A 9471-nucleotide genomic window follows, 5' to 3' on the forward strand; every position below is an offset into this window, starting at 1 on the left:
CATCCTCGTCCAGCCGGACACGTCTCGACAGTTTGTGGTGGAGGTGGACGCCTCCAATACCGGTGTGGGAGCGGTCCTCTCCCAGCGCTCCGCCCTCGACCAGAAGCTACACCCATGTGCCTTCCTCTATCGCCGCCTGTCCCCGGGAACCAGGAGCTCCTGGCGGTCAAGCTCGCCTTGGAGGAGTGGAGACACTGGCTGGAGGGTTCCGAGATCCCCTTCCTCATGTGGACGGACCACAAGAAGCTTGCCTACATCCAGAAGGCCAAGCTCCTGAACTCCCGCCAGGCTCGTTGGGCGCTGTTCTTCGGTCGGTTCAACTTCACCTTGACCTACAGGCCCGGCTCCAAGAACGTCAAGCCAGATGCCCTTTCCCATCAGTTTGTCCCCGAAGGAGGGCCTCTTCGCCCCGACACCATCCTTCACCCCACCTGATTGATTGATTGATTGAAAAGTTTATTAACAGATTGCAGAATGGGTACAGTACAGTACAGCTCAATACATACAATTGTTAAGAGGATGCAGACCTGAGAAAGACTTTCGTCTTGTTTCCATCAGGGTCCCCCATTTTCAATTCATCATGCTTGGTGGCTTCCGCCACCTGGGAGATCCAGTCCGTCGTCAGGGAGGCCCAACGCACCCAGCCTGATCCAGGTAACGGCCCACCTAACCGGCTTTTTGTTCCCGACCTTGTCCGCTCCCAGGTGCTCCAGTGGATCCATACCTCCAACATGCTGTCTCTCTCTGTCTTTCTCTGCCTCTCTCTATTTCTCTCTCTCTCCCCTCACTCTATCTATCACTTTAAAGGAATGAGGAATATAAAAGCCACTTTAAGGAAAGAAAAGATGTGGCTCTTGTATAGTATAGTTTAGATATAGTAAATATAGCACAATGACAGAGTTAAAATTGTATATTGTATAGTAGTGTACATAGGAACCAGTGCCTTCTCAGGAATTTAGCATGTCTATTTTTATCATGCACATCTTATGCCTTCTTATTACTTGTTTTTTATGCCTATTTTATTATTGTATTATTGCACAATCGATGCAGGCATGACCACCCGCATTTCACTGTATGCCCTGGTATGTATGTGACAAATAAACCTCTTGAATCTTGAATCTACCCTTCTCTCTTTCTCCATCTCTCTCTCTTTCACGTTCTCTGCCTCTCTCTCTATCTGCCCCTCTCGTTTTCTCTATCTCTCTGTATCTCTCTCTCTTTCTATGCATGTACACACACACACACACACACACACACACACACACACACACACACACACACACACACACACACACACACACACACACCTACTCATCAAATGCCATAGTCAAGCGGTGTGTTTATGGGGCTTGTTGGTTCTGTACTCTGTAAATCAAGAGTTCATATATTGGTCTCACAGAAACACTTGGTCTCACAGAAATGCATAGATTTCATTCTAGATGACTGTTTTGAGTTACTTTTCCCATTTGACTGCGGTAGACAGTTAGTTTAATAGGTCTCAAAGAAAAATAAATCACAAAGAAAATAAATCAAATTGATCGATCTGTATGTGAATGGATTTTTCCTCCACCCTTACACCAGACGGAGAATATCATACAACAGCATCTGCTTTATTTTCTATCAACAGACTTGTTCACTGGATTGTATTAAATCAGGACTTTGATCAACCAATTGCCTGCTGCAACATTCTGGAAGAAGGAATGTGTTTATATGAGAGAATGTGTGAGTGAACTTGTTTAGATTTCATCTCATTAGTGATTTAAAACCGCATGTGTGTGTGCATGTTCAACATCTCCAAGTTCATAGCCTTTCTACACCTTTTATGTTTCAGCCTCATTATCAAGCCAGTCAAGTGTAACAATCCATTTTGACCCTGTGTTGCAGCATTGATTCCTCCTGCAAGAGCCCCACCAACTATCTTTCACACATAAACCCGTAACCATTCACATTAACTACAAGAAAACCCAACCTAAAAGGAACTCTGAGGTGAATAAGTGTCTGAGTTCTGTGCTCACGTTGAAGACCTTTTCTTCCTGTGTTCGGCTCGTTCCGCTCGTTGCTTGTTCAGTTAGGCTTCTCCGCCTGAGTACACTTCAGTTTAATTCCTACAGTAATCAAGGATCACTTTGTGTACACCTGGTGTAATCAGGCCCTGTTATGCGCAGAATGGTATCTACTGGAGCATGGTAACACAAATACGCTTTTTAACTCATTCACCGCCATATGCTTTCCGTATCTCTGCCGCTCCAGGCCAGATTAAAATGGTCACTTTCGCGGTGCTTCACAATGTTTGCAGAGCTGTGTGTGTGTTCTGTATTATAGCTGTGGAGACAATGGTGTGGCTCATTTGGCAGACACCACTTGTAGTCCAACATGGGAACATTTGTTTCTACACACTGTAGTTTGTAGTTTATTACACGCTAAACATCACCCATTTCCTAGATAATTCAGTCTTTTCCCATAGATTGCGAGATAAAACGCGTTATATGCAATAAGCCCAAACCGTTCTGGTTGATCCCATGAAACCCCAAATACTCCCAAATCAAAGGTATATACCATATACACATGTGCCTTCACAAAATTATCCCCGAAAATGCGATCATTACAAAACGCTTGGTTTATGTCCGGCAAAAGTAAGAAACTGTGATCTTTACAGAAACATGTTTCAGGTTTGGTAAAATAGACATAGGGGGTCCTTGATTTGATTTGATTTGATTTGATTAGACATTTAAAAAAAATACAAGTTTCCAGAAAATAGTCAAGGATGCTACACAAAAAAGTCAAGACAAGTTATTTCCATTGTGGTCCTTGGTCTCAGACAGACAAGCAATACAAAACATGACCATAAATAACAATTTGACAAACTACATAGACATGAACATTTTAAATGCAGTACAAACGTAGCAACAGGCAACAATGTATCAGACACCATTTTCATGCATTTTAAAATCTAGTTTTTGACATTGTCGAGGAGCCATGATTTTACTTTTTTCTTAAAATTGTGCCGGCTACTGCTGCATTTGAGCTGTGAAGGTAGCAAATTCCAATTTGTGGCTCCCCAGAATTTAAAAGAACATTTGCCCATATTAGTTTTGAACCTTGGAATACGCAGGTCAGCGTATTCTGTTCCACTGAAAATAATTTGTAAGATAAGAGGGGGCCCTATTATTATAAATGTTGTGAACTATGTTGAGCTGAAGTTGAACGGACCTATTACCTAGTATACTCGTTATTGGTGGTCAAGCGTTGGCGGCCAATAACGAGTATACTCGTGATTGGCGGCTATTACGTTATCATTGAAAATCAGCAGGCTCGATGTCAGGTCAATGTAACATAATAAGGGGACGGTAGCCAAAGTAATCACAAATAATATTTAATGAAATAATTACCATGGTTTTGGGGTAACGAAATATACAGAAATGACAAACAAGATAACAGACTGCACAGACAGGATCAGACGAAAGCGAAGACAGAATAATTATACATGAGGGGATGACGAGACAAGACACACCTGGGTTCATTGCAAATGGGGAGGGGAGAACGATAAGGACTACAACACCATGACAGGGAACTACAGCTAGACACGACACATCACATTAGGAGCGCCTGATCAGAGCACAAAACACATAACAGCGGCCAATGAGTTAAGCGGAAACTGCTGCACAGAACGCGTCTATGCCTTCTACAACGCTGTTCGGTTTCCGGGTTCCTCTGATTGGCCACTGAAGCACGCCCCCCGAGTGACGCGCGAACAGCCAGCCGCCACCGAGCGCTCTAGTTCTAACCAACTCGATGGAGATCAACCGAGGTTGGAAAATCACTTAGATTTCGTAAATATTTACCCGTTTCTCATACGGTTAACGATTCAGAAACAATCATTGCTCATCTCCGTGTGTTTATGTCGTTGGAGATGCTGAACAAGGTGGGTTTGATACGCAGTCATGGCGGCGAAAGTGTCTTTATTATTTTGATTAGTTAAAGTTATCATTAGCAGGTAAGTTATGAAGTCATTGTTTATCATAAAACCAACAGCATGACTGGCTTGTCTATTCTGTGCTAGATCAAGACACTATTTCAATAATGGATGATGGTGAAAGCATACACGCCACCGAGAACAGTTAGTACTCTGTAGATATAACGTAAGGTTATGTATATAACCAAGTTCTATGAATACTGGTGACGCTCAGCGTCATTCTGCACTAACCTCACTTTGTGCACAGCACTGAATAAAAATCCACAATGTACCTTTACATACCAACATCCATCTGGCCACACCCCTATCCGCTTACCTTCATAAGCAGGTGTGTGGTCACCTACTCGCCTCCTTCCCAAACTTTCACCACAAGGCGAGGTCAAGGGCCGCTCAGCATCATTCTGCACAACAGGAGCTGAGCGGGAGCCAGAAGCTCGACAAATGTACCCCGCTGAGGCCCCCCACAACCATCAGACTGGAGAGGACCGAGCCCCCCGACCCTCCCTAATGGAGGATACCCTCCCTATTGGAGGACGGGAGGGAGACGGATCCGACCGTGCGAAGAGAAACTCGAGCAACTCAACGCACAGGGTGAGCAAACCGTGGCTTGACCCCACGACTACGCACATGCACAACCCGCATGCCACCAGGGAACGAACGGAAGGAACAAACCTTGTTTACTGCCCCCAAAATCACGGGGTCAAGAGCAAACTCAACCCTGTGGCAAGGCCGTAGCAGCGGAGTGCGAAGGAAGACCCAGACCCACTGAAGGGACTGGATCCCCCGTAAAAAGGGGGCCCGGAGAGGTCAATGACGCCAAAGCATCAAGACCTCACCAGGCGGTCACTTAGTGACACCGCCCCCCACATCGCCAGCGTATTCGGACAGGGCCCCTCCAAGAGCGGGCCCTTCTCCCCACTAGTATGCCACCTGGCACACTGACCCTGCAACACAGGCAGTCAGCATGGCCGTAACTTGAAGCACTCAAAAGGCTAACTATAGCGGAAGCAGGCAGCGCACCGGGGAGACGACCCCAGAGGGGTCGATCCCTTAAACCAGGCAGCAGGCTTTAGACCCGAGCCTGGAGCACTGCGGACGACACAGGCGCCAAAGGGGTCAACTGAAACAGCACCCCGGCGGAAGGGGCGTATGCTGGCATTGTTGCGCACCATGACAAAGCCTCCACCAAAAAAAAAAACACCCAGAGGTAGAGAAGGCTGACACGATTGGCAGACGTCATGAACGTGCAGGGGCACACTCAACCGGGTAACCCGGGAGTTGACTCTGCTCCAACACACCAGGGAATCAACCACCCTCTTGGTACCACATGCGGTGGTTGTTCCTATAACCCCTCAAGAAAAAACTCCAAAACACACCTGCGGGTATACACTGGCTATACCGCAGTACAAGTGTTTCAGTTTCCAAAAAGGGGTTATTCCAGGCCTACGGGTCGACGAAACACAACTTCGGACCGGGCCCGGCGGCCCGGGAAGCACACAGGGATGCCAGAGGAGGTCCATAAGACCACCCCAACAGCCCCTTCTTCGCCATGCGTAAGAGAGGAGCGAAAAGAATGGAGAACCAGCCCCTTCATGATAATGCCAGGTACAACATGTACCCAACAAAGGGTTTCCATAACGCCCCAACCCTGTGACACCCGGGTCGACCCGGCATTTTTTCCCCTGACAAAAGCACAAGTTCCTCAGGGTACCAGAACAGGTTAACTGACCTGGACCAGCGTGACCAGAACCAGTCCCGTGCCCTAACCACGCCGACATCCCCACTCCAAGAGAGGGGGTAGGTACGCGTGTCGATCTAAAACATGAAAAGAGGGCCCCACCCAGACGGTCCCATTCGTACCGCGCTCAGTGGCCCACCCCAAGGGCGTGAGACCCCTCTACCTATGTTTGATCTATTTCGTTAACATCCCCCAGATATGAGTGAGAATCCGTCGAGACCTAGTAACAGGCGCTCGGAAGAGAAAACCTCCATCCCAGTTGCCCTATAAAAACGCTGTTTTAATAACGAGCAACCAAGGCGTACCAGCCTCATGCGTGATTCTTATCAGAAACACCCCGAGCCAGCACTATGTACGCGTCGAGACCCAAACACATCAATGGATAGTCTAACAAGACACCAGACATTGTTCCTCCAAGTCGCCTGGGAGAACGACAAGGAGCCGTCGTGCTTCATGTTCTTCCCTCTTTTTTATTTAAAAAAGAAAGAAACACAGACTGACATGAATCCCACGTGACACAGCTGAGGGTAAAAATTGGTTTAATTTTTACATCCCGCCACCCTCGCCACAGGGAGGAGACGGGAATCCCCAGAGAGACTTCCCACGCGAGCTGTATAGATTGAAAAGAAACATTGCAACATTGAGCTATGTAACACTTGGGTTAGGGCTCTCCGAGGAGGAGGCACTGAACCAATACACACTCAATAATCGAATCGAATCGAATACACATACAATAGAGCAGAACTCCTTTTTTGAAGTTCTACTCACCTTGACAATCTGAGGAGGAGGCTCTGAAACTCTGAGGAGGCTCCCTCACTGGGAAGGAGAGTCCGAACTCACAGAAGGCACTTCTCCCTGAGGAGGAGCTTCGTGAGGAGGAGCTCTGACAACTCCCTGAAACAGATCCATAACATGGAACCTGAACAACTCACGGAAGTCTTACCAATAGAGACGCGATCAGTGACGTACTCTATGGCGGGGGAATTTCCGCAGTGCACACGCCCAATTTTCCAGGCCGTGGGACCAGGAAACTCCCCCCCCCTACCCTGTAATGTGCCGAACAGCAACGTGACAGGAACCCTGAAGGACAGGGGGTTTTAACCCCTGACCAATCAGAAAAGGGGAGGAAAGGATTACCAGTTCACCCCTTTACGACCCCTCCCCCCTGATACGATATAATGACAAAGTAGAGCATGACACAGTCATAGCATGCTACATGAAGCATCTAACAGCTTCACATAGCTCATGTGCTAACCTGCTATCTGAGTTTGACTAAGGAAAAACACAGAACAGAGAGGGCCCCTTCAAGAGCCCCGGTCCAGACTTACACATGTGCTTCTGTGGGCCAAACCTAACCCAGTTGTAGATCACAACGACACACACAACCCTTCATCACAACAAAAAATGGCAAAAGTACACTCTTACTACAGAGGAACGCCGTTTTCCATACCGAGAGAAGACACAAGTCCTTGATTATGTAATGGCCACAGACCTTGCTAAGCACACATGATAAGTGACCAAACAACCTTTTCTTCAGGAAAAAATAGTTTCTCAAGCGGAAGCACAACCCCAGCAACTTAAGCTGAGGGTTACATCGTATCCCCACAAACACAGTGACACAATATATTGTAACAAACATGTTTGAGAGGAGGGGGGGGGAAGCCCCAGGGAACCGGGGGGTCACCCCTCCTATCTTACCCTTGATACGACCAAGTTGAACAGGTACCCCTGTTAATATGTGAACATGCTGTTCATTGTCATCACAGGCTGAGAAAAGATTCATTCCTCAATCACATGTCACTAAGCATAGCTTCACAGGTTAACTAACTTTAACTAACTTTAACGTTAACTAACCCTCTTAGTTGTGAGTTCACCCACGTTACAACGTTACATGAACACACATGTTCTCATCACAACTAACCAGTTCATTTTTACACATGTAAAAAACAACGCCGATTTACTATGGAGAGAGAAGCTATACCAGTGACAAGACAATTCACACACAACACGCGTCGTATCCTCAATGTATTGCAGCAACACATGTTTTGGAAACATCGTTATTACAAAACATTTAGAAGGGAAGAAAAGAACATCAAAGGGATAATAGCGGGACAGGTAGAACATAAATTATTTTTGTATGCGGACGATATCTTATTGGTATCCAGCAATCCCCGAACAGCAGCTGGGGTCATTGGAACTATTATCGAGTCCTTCTCCGAAATATCTGGGTACACAATCAACTGGAGCAAGTCAGAAGCAATGCCTCTCTCTAAATGTTGTCCCCCTGATATCAGAAGGGGGTGGCAATACAGATGGATGCCGTCAGGGTTGATATACCTAGGAATAAAGCTGATCCCAGGTCTGAAAGAGTTGATGCAAACCAATATTGCCCCTATAATCGAACACATTAGTGCTCTGACCCAGAATTGGGCCAAAATGAATATGTCCCTCCTGGGAAAGATAAACCTAGTAAAAATGATATTGGCTCCCAAATTAAATTATATCCTATATATGTTGCCGCTGACTCTCCCGACCCAATTACTCAAACAGTATGACAAAGTCATTAATGTTTATCTGTGGGGGGGGCAAAAGGCCGCTATTTGGACGGGCCAAAATGTATGCAGCAAAGGAAAATGGCGGCTTATCCCTGCCTAAACTAGACTGGTATCACTATGCATTCTCGCTCTCCCAGCTCTCCAAACTGAATCACTCGTCTGAGGAGGCACCTGCTTGGGTCAAGATGGAGGAGGAAATGATATATCCCTCATCTCTGGAATCCTTCCTGACACAATCAGACAGACCTATACCTTTTAAAAACCCTTTAATGGCATTTATCAGGGAAACTTGGAATCAATCGCACAAAATGACTGGTGATAGCCCATATTTAACTACGAGAGCCTCTATATGGTATAATAAGAAACTAAAGATTGGTAAGAAATCAGTCATATGGGACGATTGGATTAAAAGGGGGATACATGTACTAGGGGATATAGCCGGGGAGGATGGGGTCTTGCCTTTTGAGGATATTAAAGAGGATTTTGATATAGATAATAAAAACTTTTATAAATTCCTACAGATTAGACATTGTATATCGTCATCAATAAGAGGACCAAAGTGTGGCCCGATTACTGCAATTCAAGAAATATTCTATAAAGGATGGCGTAGGAAAGGCGGTGCGTCAAGATTTTATGATGTTATAAGAGAATACAATGCACCCAAATTGGCGGGTCTGAGATTGAGCTGGGAGAACGATGTACGTGAGGATATTACTGAGGAAATGTGGGAGAAACTGGTGTCCAAATGGAGTAAATTCTCTAGGGAGGCGCAATCACAACTTATTTTTTACAAAGTGTTGAACAGAAGCTATTGGACGCCTAGTAAACTGGCCAGACTGAAATTAAGGGACAGTGACATCTGCTGGAGATGTGAGAAGGAGACTTTACTGCACATGTTGTACGAATGTGAGAAGGTCCGGAAAATGTGGGATCAAATTGTGATATTCCTAAGTAAGGTCTTGAATGTGAAGATAAATAACGCCCCAATGGCATGTGTTTTGGGTATAGTACCGAAAGGGATTAAACTGCCTAAATACCGGGGAATGTGGTATAGAATGGCCATGATATCAGGATGTAGAATTGCATTACGACATTGGAAATCACCTGTTGATATTACTTTTAAAGAATGGATGGAACTAATGTTCCGGACAGCATCATATGAAAGGGTGACGTATAGAGTCGCAGGGAGAGAGGATATTTTCGCT

The sequence above is a fragment of the Notolepis coatsorum genome (assembly GCF_963971535.1).
Source record: "Notolepis coatsorum genome assembly, chromosome: 3".
NCBI lineage: Eukaryota > Metazoa > Chordata > Actinopteri > Aulopiformes > Paralepididae > Notolepis > Notolepis coatsorum.